We start from the raw sequence: 13,347 nt of genomic DNA, 5'->3' as shown, positions 1-13,347 counted from the left end.
TGCATCTAACCTTTTCATCTCTGTAGCTTTTTAATGTTTGTTTTCCAGTGAACAGCTTTGTCATTCTTACACTTCAAAATACCTAGCCTGCTTGCTGGACAAGCTACCATGGTAAGGTTTATTCTGTGTTGCTGCTTTGAGCTTTGTCTTTCTGCTTGTATGTCTACCGATCCCAGCAAAGCTCTCCCCTGGCCTGCTGGCAGGCAGTCTTGCAAGCCCTGAGTCACCTAAAGTGACCACCGTCAATGAGTGGGTGCAGGAGGTTTTTGTGTGAGGTTGCGGAGGAGGGTTTTGTGTGCTGGTGCGTGTTTGGTGTTTTGTGGGAGAGAAGAGCAGCCTGGGCTTCAGTCACCTGCCAGGGGGCAGAGGACAGGAAAGTAAGCTAGCACAGTCACTGGACAAAGCGTCATGTCTCTCCTCTGTGTTGAACGGACTGCAAGAATATCTGCAGGCCTCTTGGAGCAAGAGAGAAGATTTGTTTCTCTTTACGCATAGTACACAGGAAAGAAGTTATATGAGGAGTAAGTAACGGGAATCAGTCTGGAGGAGAGAGCACAGGCCAGATTTGTTTCTCCTCTGGAACCCGCGATGAGGAAAACCTTTTTAAAATTTTCCTGGTATTCTTGTATTATTTGTGGTTAATCTTTCCACCTAATTTTCTGTGTCATTATTCTCCCTTGCTCTTTGGTTGCTATTGTAAATATTGTACTTGCATTTAAAAATACAGAAAGAGAATAAAAGCTTTATTTCTTCTGTGTTGTGGTGGCTAAATGATCTGTACATGTAGGTAAATTTTTTGTCCTATTTGCCTATTGGATACCTTCAAGAAGGTCTTGGCTAACTACTGAAGAAAATAAATTTATAACAGTATTTACTGAGAGGGCTTTTGGTCCTTTTTTTGTTTTCCCTTTCTGTAGATATATGTGATTAATTTTTTTCTGTCATAAGCATTTATGGAAAAATTAAACTCACTCACTTGCTCAAATACTCACTTAAATGTAATTTAAATTATTTCTCCCTAAGCAATTTTCTCATCAGATAATCATCAGACTTAGCACCTTTGTTCCCTGAAACCTTACAATCTGTTGACTTACAAACCTGTCCCTGTGGCTTAGCCATGCTCTGAGCTCTAGGTTTATTTACCAAACAGACCAAACACAGATTTCCTTCCCTCTGCTGCAGAATGTATATCAGATATTGTGCAGTAAGTTAACAGATTTTTGTGCTATATGCAAGCTTCCACTGCAAGAAGAAATAGAGAGGAATTTTTTTAATTTTTATTTTACTGTTCTATGTTGAGGACACACAACTGCTTCCATCTTCAAAGGATCAAGACAATTTGTGAGTTAATAGACCAGACATGATTGCACTAAAGCACTCTTAATCCGAGTTTATGGAAGTAAGTTGTAGTGGCAGATTTATGAACCAAGAGATCATAAGGTTGCAGTGAACTGAGGTTGCAAGTTTGATATTTCTGTGCTACAAAAATTGCCCAGCTTCCAGAGGAACAGGCAGGTAGGTGTGACATCCTTGTTACTTTTATTATGTATGTACTTTCCATTGCTGTAGTCCCCATGTCTTCAGGGCTTGTAAACAGAAATGACTTTAAAACTCTGTTGTGTCAGTTTGCAACTGCGTCATGATTGAGGGGGAAAAAAATCTTGTACCACTCCCTCTCCTCAATTTTGTATGAATGCAAAGGAATGGAAGAGCCTTCCTTTAGAGAGTTCAGTTTCTCTGTTGGCTCTTGCTTGCTCTGTGTTTAAGAAGCCATCAGAAACTTGCTAGAGCAACCAGGTGCATCTCATGTGTTTTGAATAATAACTAAATAGTGCTCCTAGGCCCCCGGCTGGGCTTGTATATTTTCTTCACGATGCTTTTCTTCAACTTAGGGTGAGAAAAGTGACCTTTTGTAAGCAAGTAAAAATAAAGGGATTATATTCTTTGCTACAGTGTGAGAAAGGTAACTTGCTGGGGCTGATTCCCATGTTCAACCTGTGTCTTCATTCTGGTGACGCCAAACAACTGCAAGCCTAGCTAGTTAAGCACGGCTGATGGCTGCTTTGTGCTTCTGGAGGAGTCAAAACCCAGCAGAGCTTGCTAGTGACTGTAGCACATCATAGCTGTGAAAGAAGTGCGAGCTCACAATCCAATCCCACCTGTAGCTGTGTAATGCCTATATATATAATGCTGGTTGTGAGGATGCTTCCTTCAGCCCTTTGACTAAATCCCTCTAGGTCCCTGGATATACATGGGCTCATGGTGACTGGGTGTGAATGCCAGAAAAGTTTGTTTATTCTTAGTTGGTTTGATGTTATCTAGAGGCAGGGCTATTAGAGATATGAGTTACTACAACACATAGCTACAACATGGCATATAACTGCAGTAGCTATAGCTCTGTTCTTTGGATGAGGGTTAATTTTTTAGTTCACTTTAAAGTTATTTAAAGCCACACCTCAATCCGTTACACTTAGGTGCACTTAGAAAGCTGAGTGACTTACTGCATTTGTCCGATGTTGGGCTACACATATTGCTTCTGTTAGGGTTGATGATACACATTACAAGCTGTAGCCAAAATAACATGGATTTAAAAGTGTTGATGTTTTTTCAAGCAGAAATTTAAATATTTTGGGGTAAAAAAAATCATAGTAAGAGCTCCTAGCTCCTCAAATTGAAAGTAATTCCGTGATGTCTCTGGGAGGCTGTAGTTTGGTTACACTATATTTCCAGTCTTCTGTAGATGACTCTTCTGATTATACTAAATATAACCAGAAGCAAGAGTCACCTTTCTGGGGAGAGAATGGCCTTTTTCATTATGGGTGTCGATGGCTTGAAGATGAAGTTGAGCCAGCAAAGGTAGCCAGTAGGGGAGAGCTAGGACAGCAGATGACTGAAGTACAGCTGCTCTGAATTAGAAGAATCCTGTTTCCAAGTCAATTCACTATTGCTATTATTTCTCAGTTAAGTGGAAAACATACATTTTGCCAAAACCCCATTGGGTACTGAAAACAGATTCATCAGAAAATTCCGACCCCACACACCTTTGCCAAGATCATCACCTTTTTAAACTCGAGACTCACAACAGAGCTTGTTACTCCCTTCTTCTCACCACTCCTTCTATCTGCTCACCTTTCAAAACCTCTCATCATTAGCATGTACTATTCACAGGAATCTCTTCTCAGGAAAATTATGGGGTTATATAGGGCACATATACACACTATGGAAGATAGGAATTTACACTTGGATATTTAATTATAGATTCTAGCTTCTTCTTTAAAAGTTCATTTTTAAAATGATTTATTACTTTCAGACTGCTCAGTGCAAAGAATTTTAAAATAAACTGAATGTAATCACGAGTTCTCTGAGTTTTTATAAGACTCTGTAACATTTGTTTGAATAAATAGAGAAACTTAATAAGCATTTCTGGCCCCAGTTATCATTATTTTAATAGCTCTGAGACTTATAAATAAAGAAAAGTTCAGGGAACATAGTTTTCAGTCTTAAAACTATCAAGCATTTAATATAAAATAACCCACATCAAGTATATGCATTAGAAATTAGTTTTAATTTCTTAATTTAACACTTCTGTTTCCAATAAGCAGAGCTTGCATTAGAAGCTAAAACTTTCTTCTTTGGTCATCTGAGATGCTAACAGATGCTTTGCATGACTGGCAGCCACTCAGTGAGGAGCCACCCACAGCTTAAGCATTGTCCATGTCCTCTGAGTGCTGGTCTCAGACACATGAACAGCATGTTTGCATCTAAAGGTAATACATGGAAAATGTTGTGGCATATAAATGAGTGCCACAGTAATTTAAGAAACACTTTACTATGTTCCAAAGTGCCAATTTGAGAAAAGCACACTGAGAGTTGTTTGAGGCAACTGGTTGGCATTTGAGAAAAATAAAAAGTAAACTGGTTGCAGTGGCTTTATGACTTATGCCTTCTCAGCCCAACCTGAGGTATCCTTGAGCAGATTTTGCCTTTCTGAGTTTTGAAGTCTTGTTTCAGACCAGGTTCAAAATAGGTCCTTGGAATACAGCTTCTGTGCTTCCCATTGCTCTACATTGTATTTGGGTCAGTAGGAGCTCGCCCTTCAAGTTTAAGGCATCTACAGCATTTACATTTGGTGCCTGAATCTGAGCTGAGCTCCACTTCTGCTGCTTTGAAAGGCTGTAAAATTAAAGCCTGCCAACAAATAAAAGATATTAGCCTATGCTGTATTTTGTGATAGAACATTAGTGATGTGAGGAATTTAAGGGCGAAAAAGAGATGTGTAGATATGTCATAGTTACATTGGAGATAAGAGTCACTCAGAGTAATGAGATAAACTTTCACACTTCAGGGCTTAACCAATTCTTTTTGATCACTTCCTGAATGGTATTACAAGATGTGGTTGCTTAAAATATCAAGGCAATGGATTCACTGATCAATCCTTGGTTCTGTTGATTAAGACCCAGGGCCTGAAAGATGATTCCCTCCATGGAGAAATAATTTCCTTAACTGTCCATGACAGGCTGCTTTTGTACCGTTATTTGAAACATGTGGCACACGCCGCCCTTCTCCACACCTGGAAATAGAGTATTGAAGTTGATGAATCACAGCTCTAGTTGGCTTGGCTGTGCCTACACACTGTATTCAACCAACCACTTCTGTTACGCAGTCTTGATTAGCCTCTAACCATTAGGTACCATAAGCAAGACAAAGCAATCATCTTATTTCTGAGACACTGATGCACAAGGCTGAGTTGGGTGGTGGGGCCAAGGGACCTTGTTCTCACTCATGACCTTTTTCTCTGTGATGCTTTAACAAAAGCAGCTGTCTGCATCATTGGTGCCTCCTTCTGCCCTTTGCTTATTTTTGCTCATCTGTTTTTCCTGCAGATGCTTTTTTTTCCTTTCTTTTGTGGGGCATAAAGCATGAATATTAAGTACTCATGCCCAAGATATGTGCAAACAAAGTCCTAGTTTACAGGTGAGTTCACTTAAAGTTTACATAGCCTTGAGCTCTAATGGCTGTGAGCCACAATCTTCATGATATTTGAAAGGACACTTTCAGAGGATCTCCCTGTTTCAGTATAAGATCATTTTCTTCTTGGAGTTGGTAGATTGCCAACTGAACTTTTGGTTATTGAAGGTGTGGACAGATTCTGAGCACATTTTATGCTCACTTGGAGAAATGTAGGTGCTCTTAAAAAAAATAATTTTACTTCTGAACTGTAGACCTTAGTATTTCACGGGAGATTTATGGCATCAAAATGAAGCGTAACTGAAGGCAGTGACCGACAGTCAGCAGGCTCCTCTGATGTGCACAGCAGCTATGGGAAGGCTGACATTTCAGTTTGGGACAAAGGACTCTATTCCCACCTGCACAAAAGCAGAGAAGAAAGAAAACCAAGGCATTAAATTGTGGCTGGGGACAGATCCTAACTCAGGGGCACAGGCAGGAAAGACAACACAAAAAAGTCTTCTTGACATCCCTGCATCCCCCCTGCCATATTCTGAGACAAGTGCTGTCAAAGCACTTTCCATATGGATGGACAGAGAGACAGAATTTTTCTTTTTATTTATCTTAATGTTCCTGAACTAATAATACTGCTAAGGAGGAAGCAAAATGATATTTTTACCTCATATTTCAGCTGAGCAGGGTTTAGTGGGTTTGTTGTTGTTGTTGGTTTTTTCTATTATTATTCCTAGCTGTAGAATACACAATCACAGAGTCACAGGATGGTTGAGGTAGGAAGGGGCCTCTGGAGGTTGTCTGGTCCAGCTGCCCTGCTCAAGCAGGTCCATCTACAGCTGATTGTCTAAGACCAGGTCCAGACAACTTTTGAATATCTCCAAGGAGACTTTCACCTGCTCTCACTCCCACTCACAGTTCCCTCTCTTAAATCGGTTCTCACATTCAGAAGAAAATATGCATGCAGCTGTAAATGGAGGGATGTGTGTGCACACGTACTTGTGTGCTTCCCCATTCTTTTCAATACTGTGAAGGGGTCCATGTAAGGGAAAACTGTATCTTCTTCAAGGCCCTAGAACTTTTTATTTCAGAGGAGGACTTAGTTCTATTCGATCTACATTTGAAATCAACAATATTTAATGGCCTGATACAAATCTGTTTGGTGTTCCTTGAATACTTGAATGAGGCTGCAAACTCTTTAAGACATTCAAAGCAGTAGACTTGTCAGTATGTCATTATTAGTTGTATTAATTGCCAATATAGCATGAAAAGTTTATGAAGTATTTTACATATAAGTAAGAAGGCAGCTTTTCTTCCCACAGCATGTTACACTTAGAGCAAAAGCCTGACTTTGGAACTGATCAGTAATCCCCCCCCCCCCCCCCCCCCCCCTTCTTTTTGGTGTTTTTTGGGGGGGTTGTTTTTTGTTTTGGTTTTTTTTTTTTTTTTTCTCTTTATGAAGATGTTTTATTTAGGTGTCCCACCTTTTCATAGAAATAAATTCAAACAAAAAAGTTGGCATTTCAGAGAATGAACACTCACAATCCTGAATCTAGTTTTTTGACACATTGACAGGGGAAGCCCCTCAGGCTGAATAGCAGGCAGTGGTTCCAGTTCTGCAGCAAGCTCCTCCACCTTGTCACTAAGCTGTAACATGGTGTGAAAGTCTGAGCCTGTTGAGTATTATTTGGTACAGGGGAAATCGAGATTGCAGGGACAACATGCAGACACCCTCTTCCTTAGGATTTTAATTCCTTTCCCTGCTACCTTGTGCAGAATTGCTCATAGACAAATAATAATGAGCAGCTGAGATGAGTGGGGTGGAAAAAGGACATACACTGAGCTAACCAGGGCAGTAAACTCAGCAGTGCGTTTCCCATTCTTGCAGCTTTAGTTCTGGCAGTATTCAGCGCTATCTCCATCAGAAGCAGAAAATCATGCCAGCCTCTCCTCAACTTGGTGACAGAGTTTCTAAAAGGAATCAAAGACCTTAAGAGTCCCTCCAGGCACATCACTGCACTTCTATTTATCTTGAAAATATTTAAACTTTTGATTTGTATGGATTTAAAATTTTGAAAGATGCCAAAGGGAGTTAATGTCACATTGAAGCAAAATATTAAAACATACAGCTGCAAGTTTGAGACATAATGCTTTGACTTAGATACAGGTTGCACTTAAAGAACTTCTGAAGCCTCTTTAAATGTCATTGTGTTATATGTGATATCCTTTACAGCCTGTGACTGCCTGCCTTAAACAATTTCATTTTATTATGCTGTGAAGCATTTACTGACAAAAGAACCTTCAGAATTACCTTTGGCATAGCCTGCATGAGAAATTCTTGATGCCGCATTTCATTGGAAACTTCTATTCTTAATTTGTGTTTGCATTGCTCTTTGGTGAATTATAAAAGTAGCTATAGTTATAGTAGCCTAGTTAAGTTACAAAAGAAATAGAAAGCCAAAAAGAATGTTTTACAAGGGGCTGTGAAAATTGTAGAGGTATAAACAAAGAAAGTAGCGTGGAAAATATTCAGTTTTTCCCCCCCCTGCTACTGCTTGTGTTCAGACTTCCGCACTTAACCTTGTAGAACTGACGATACCATAAGCACCTGCAGACCTGTAGGGACATCTTTCTTCTTTTGAGTGGTATACCTGCAGTACAACAGTTAGAGGAAAGACAGATTTCTTGAACATTGAACATGAAGACATGTCTGAAATGTTTACAATTAATTCTCCTCTGAGTTTGAGATTCTGAAGAAAAGTTAAAGTACATATTAGAATAATGTGGTGACCTATTAGAAGTATCTAGTGAGGATAACTGAGGTTAGTTGTTTGAACAAATTTTAGAAAAGCATTATTTTTCCTTGAAGTATGAGAAAAATGTACAGAAACCCCCTATAATTTGGCCAAATGCTTTCACACACTTTAAATTTACTTTAGTTTTGTTTATTCATTAAAACTCATTGAAATACAGTAGCAGAGACAAATCTATACCCTTCCACGTACCCAAGAAAAATTACACTACAATTAGAAATAAAATACTGGGGGGTTGTGTGATACAAATTCTTCCAAAATGAAAGGAAAGAATCTAAAAGGAGGCACACATTGAAACATTTTGAGCAGCAAGCTTGGGATTGGTTGCCTATTCAGCATGCTTGTCCTTTCAACTGCTACTCAGTGGAGCCCATTTGATGGTGACATGAAAGAAATATTTTTGCTCTGTGTGATTTGCAGGTTCATTTTTGACTTTTGCATCACAGCCTTCTGGGCAAGCATCCTGAGTGCATCCAGCATGCCGCAGGTGCGTGAAGGGCTGCAGCAGTGTATGGCCAGCTGATGATGATGAGTAGCACTGGACCTGCCTTCTCGTGCTGTGCCAGGTGGCTGGAAGGCTGCTGCATCGCTTTCACACACAGGCAGTCTGCGTCTGCATTCACATGCTTATCTCACCCAGACCTAAAATGCCTCTTGGCAAGATATCTCTGTTTTCCTTATAGCCCTTTTCTTCCTTGCTGGTGGTGGTAGTAAGTGCAGTTCGTTGATCCTCTCTGTTGTTTCAAGTGTAGCCAGTAAATCTGGATAGAAACATGATCACTCTGACTAGGACTAGACAGGAGAGAGAGTACTCCAGTCACACCTACCGGGTCCAGAAAATACACAAATGTCTTTTGGTCGTGTGAGCATCAGAAATTAACAGCAGGGTGAAAAAGCAGTTCTCAGGGACCAGGTTTCTTTCTGCAGTGGATATCTACCTAAAATTCTTCACACTTCAGGTTCCACAGTCCAGAACGTGTCCTCTTCAGTTTGGCCTTTCATTCTCTGGTCTTTAAATAATTCCAACAACTGTGTGATTGCATCATACATATTTTACTTAGATTTGATTTAGGATACACAACCCTCTAAGCATGTTACAGAAGTGCACAGAAATGATGGGCAAAGGAGGTTTGGTTGTGTTGGGTTAAAGAAAGTATGTTTGGCTTTAGAAACTATTCTGGGTTTCTGAGTTTACTTGTAGTCTAACCAGTCTTTCTGTAACACTTTTGAGTGTTAAGCTGTGTTTTCATCATTTGTTTTCCATTTTGAAAAATAACTGATAAAATGGTCTATGAAAAAAACTTGCCTGAGAGCTGACACTGTTCATTGGGATGAAAACTGGCACTTTTGCTTGATAAACTAAACAAAAGCGTACGTTACCCTTGATTGCACCATGCTAAGAAGGATGGGATCAAGTCTGGGTTCAAGAACTCAGGCACTACACAGCAACATTTGCCTTTTGCCTTCAGTGATACTTGAGTAGCTGACGGAGAGGTAATGAACTGAAAAGTGCAAAGTCTAATTAGAGTCATGTTTGCAGTACAAATGCTTCAGGATAATTCAGTGTGTGATAAAATACTGCTCTTGGAGAACATAATCCTTTCAGTCCTTTAAAACAACCTAATCAAACCCCCAAAATGGCATAATTTTTCCTTCCTGTATTATACGAGGGCGTGGAAAGTAAAGTGACATTGGAAAGTCGTAAGTTATGCATCTAAAGCTTTCCAGCATGGAATTTCACAACAGTAGCTCAATATAAAAGGAAGAAGAGCTCTTTGAAGGCTGAAATATCAACATAAGGCAGCTGGATCTTCATGTTCCTGCAAATAACTCTATGCCATGTAAATCTGGGCTTTTTTTTTTTGTTTTTAAGTGAGCTTGGATGTCTTCTGTGTAGTGACAGAGGGCTGGCTGGCTTTGTGCACAAGCAGTACTTTGTATCAGAGGGAGAAAAAAGTACAGACATTTGCTCTGCCACCCTGATGCAAACTGAGGGCCAGACTGCTATGTGAGTAACTCTGAGAAGCAGCTAGTCTACTGTAGTTTTGAGCCACTCCTCTTCAGACACAAGGAATTAGCCTGAACAGTAAATAAACTGTGGACACTTCCCTTTCTTCCTGCTATATATAGCAGAGGAAGGGTATGGGAGATCTTTGAGATCCCTGGATCTTCAGCTGTACAGGTAATTTGGCACCCTGGAGAGATATCACATACTTTGAGAGACACCAAGTAGTGTCCCCAGTGGGTGAGGAGATGAGTTATCGCTGGCAGAAGCACCATAGTTTAAAACCTCCTCAGCAAACACTATGGGGAACAGAAGGACTTATCAAGCAGTTGCCTGAAGGCAATGTCTAGCAAACTTGCAACTTCTGCTCTTTCATTTTAAGAGGTCTCCCTCCAACCACTTTTCATAGTGAATGGGTCTTAAGACTTCTCTTTCCTGTTTCACCAGCCAATCTGCTTCAATTTCATGCAGTAATTTGCAAAATGCAATTAGAAATGTAAGCCATATTCCACTTGTGGTTTTCTATCAGCAATTTGGAGACTTTTCCTTGGGACAACGGAAGGATAAAACACCTGTTCTAGTGGCTTTAGGTGCGCGGCTCTTGCATGGGTAGCTTGGGTACTGGCAGAGATACAAAATCTGGGGCAAAAACCTACTTTGTTAAACCAGCTTGACGAGGAAAATGGTCGCATGGAGACAAGCTTCTGGAGCAGACATTCTTCTAGGGCAACTGGCATCACAGAAGCACTCTGCCACAATCTGACCCCTGTGTGGTCTTCTTTGAAGTGTCTATTTTTTTTCCATATAATGCCATTCTTCATCCCAAATGTCGCTTGGGAATTTTTTGCCAAATCCTAAAAAGGGCACTAAATATTCAGCTTTAAAAGTTCCCTTGAAACACTGCTCACCTCATTCTACCATAGCCCAAGGCACCTAGAAGCACTTTGTATACGTTAACAGTTCAGTAAAGTTGGACAATGTCAGGACAATGTGAAATTGCTTTGGCTCTGAAGGTCTGTGCCTTGAACTGCAGTAAAGGCAACGTGGGCACTGCAGTAAAGGCATAAATACATAAATGTCACCTAAAGGGCACTCCAGCATTGCCCCTAACAGAAACACATGCTGTAGGACAGGGAGCAGATCTGTGGCCTCTGAGCTCTGAACGATCTCTAAAGTGTATAACAACCTAAAATCCCTTTCTGAGAGCTGCATAGAGAGTGTGTGCTGTAGCTAAGCTGGCACATGATAAAACAAAGCATTCAGTTTCCAGCACCCACTTGGGAAAAACATCTACAATTGGACTTTCACAAAACGCCTGAGATAAATGAAGGCGACTTTTTGAAGTATGATGCCAACAGCGTTCAAACGACATGAGAGCCCGAAAGCTCAGCCCGAGGTTGGGAGCTGATAACACAGAACAAGAGGGTTAGTCAGCGTCACAGCAAATTGAGGGGAAGGTGAAACAAGTGAGAGTGCTGTGGGTCAGGTAGAGGAATGTCTGCCTACTTATCAGAATTAATTTTTCATAGCAGTTTGCTGTTTAAGTCTTTATCTCAGATAAAGGCTAATGTTGTCCTTAAATTATCTTTTGCTTGAGGAAAAGGATTGTGTATTTTGCATGAAGAAAAGTTAGGGCTTTTTTTTGGTGGGTTGTGAGGTTTTTTTCCTCTTGCAGATAATAGTGTCCTTTTATCTGTATCACAATTAATGACAACTCCTAGAATATGCAAAATCTAGGAAATGTGAGGCTGTATTAAGCTCTGGTCAGCCTGCAAAGTTTGTATATTATATCTACCATACACAAACCAAAGTGTGTATAATATATCTGCCATACTGCAGGCTGAGGATCCTCTGAGTTAGGTTAATTAAAGTGAATCTTCCTATCTGATAAAGTGTTTTTATCTGGCAGTGTATAACATAAATATTAAGCATATAGTGTAACATTAGAATGCTTCAAAACATCCTGGTACTTGCACTCTGCAGTCTAATGCAGTGAAACTGTTAAAGAATCCTGCATAAAAGCTTTTTTCTAGTGTAATGAAAATTGGTCTGAGCTGTGTTATTGATGGCACCTTGTCAAAATTTTCATGCGATGCTGAAAATATGTGTAGAATATGCAAATTTGTAAATTCATAATAGGAAAAAGCTTGATATTGTGGGAATAGCACCAAAATGAATCAATGAATTTTAAAAAAAATTCAATTCCAAATCCTTTCCTTGTTCAAAATGACAGCCTATTTCTTTTTAGCACATACAAAATCAGGTGTGGTCTCTTATGTGCTTCTTGCATGTGTTGGTTATGTGTGCTCTGGCCTCTGCATAAGGCAGAAAGAAGAGAGATGCACCTTTCTGTTAGTGAGACACCACTTTAAGAAATGAAGGTAGGAGCTGGTAAGAGCAAGACAGTAAGTAGTTACTTAGAAGAGGATCATTGCTACACTCAGCTGACTGCATTGGGGAAGGTAGAGATCTGTTCAGGAACACAGAACTTGTGAGAAATGTATGTTGATTATGAAAAACCTCTGATTTCTTATTGCTCATCATTGTTCTTAATCAGAGTGCCAGGATTTGCATAATGTGTGGTTGTCAGAAGTGAAGTATAGGTGCAGGCAGATAACTTACTAACTCATCCAGATGGAAGCGAGCATGCCTTTTCTAAGTCAGATGGCAATGGTACACTGTAAGCCAATTTCAGGAAAGGTGGTAAACTCCCACTCGTGGAAGTATTCAATTCACCTGGCACAAGCTAAAACCCATTACAAAAATGTATTCCTCCACACGTCCTGCTGATAGAAGCTAATCGGCTCATGGCCAGCCACATCTGGCAGATGATCTAAGCAATATCTGAAACTATCACCGAGGAAATTCACTCCAAGTACTTTGAGATGGTGCAGAAGGTTGAAGCCGGAGTGTGAAGAACAGGGAATAAAAGGGAAACTTCTTCTGGAAAGTGTACATTTTAATAAGGCCAGCATGAATGTGTGGTTCTAGGGCTGCAGTATTTCTCAAAACAATCTGGGTCCCAGGTTTGAGGAATTCATCAAGCTTATGAAATAAAGTGTTTTCTGGATTATTGTCTCAATTGACAATTATGATAGGGAGGGGGAGCTTTAAATAGCAGTGTGGCATGTAATGAAAAGTGGTACTGAGTGCTTACCTTTTTAGGCATGCAGGATGGTTACTTTTTTTTTATTATTATTATTCCACTACACAAATAAATGAGAGACTCTCCTCAGAAATAACTACAAGGGAAACAAATATGTACTATGCTCCATGAGCATAATTCCCAGTATATGAAGGTGGAATATGAGTGGAATGATTCTCAGGCAGGTGTGCAGCTCTGCTGTCTTTAAGATCTGAATAACTAACAGCATGGGTAGTCTGACCAGCATAAACTAGGCTGAATAAATCATGGGAAAATGAAACACAACAGTGCAGGAAGAATGCATTTTGAAGAACAAGTAAGCAAATAACTTTGAAATTTGTTAGGTTAAAATTCTATCTAGGGAAACTAAATCTTGCTTTATTCATGGAGACATTACTAATATCTTCAGTGTTCAACATAGCAAA

The sequence above is a fragment of the Falco biarmicus genome, chromosome 2 (genome assembly GCF_023638135.1).
Source record: "Falco biarmicus isolate bFalBia1 chromosome 2, bFalBia1.pri, whole genome shotgun sequence".
Taxonomy (NCBI): domain Eukaryota; kingdom Metazoa; phylum Chordata; class Aves; order Falconiformes; family Falconidae; genus Falco; species Falco biarmicus.
This window is presented reverse-complemented; position numbering follows the sequence as displayed.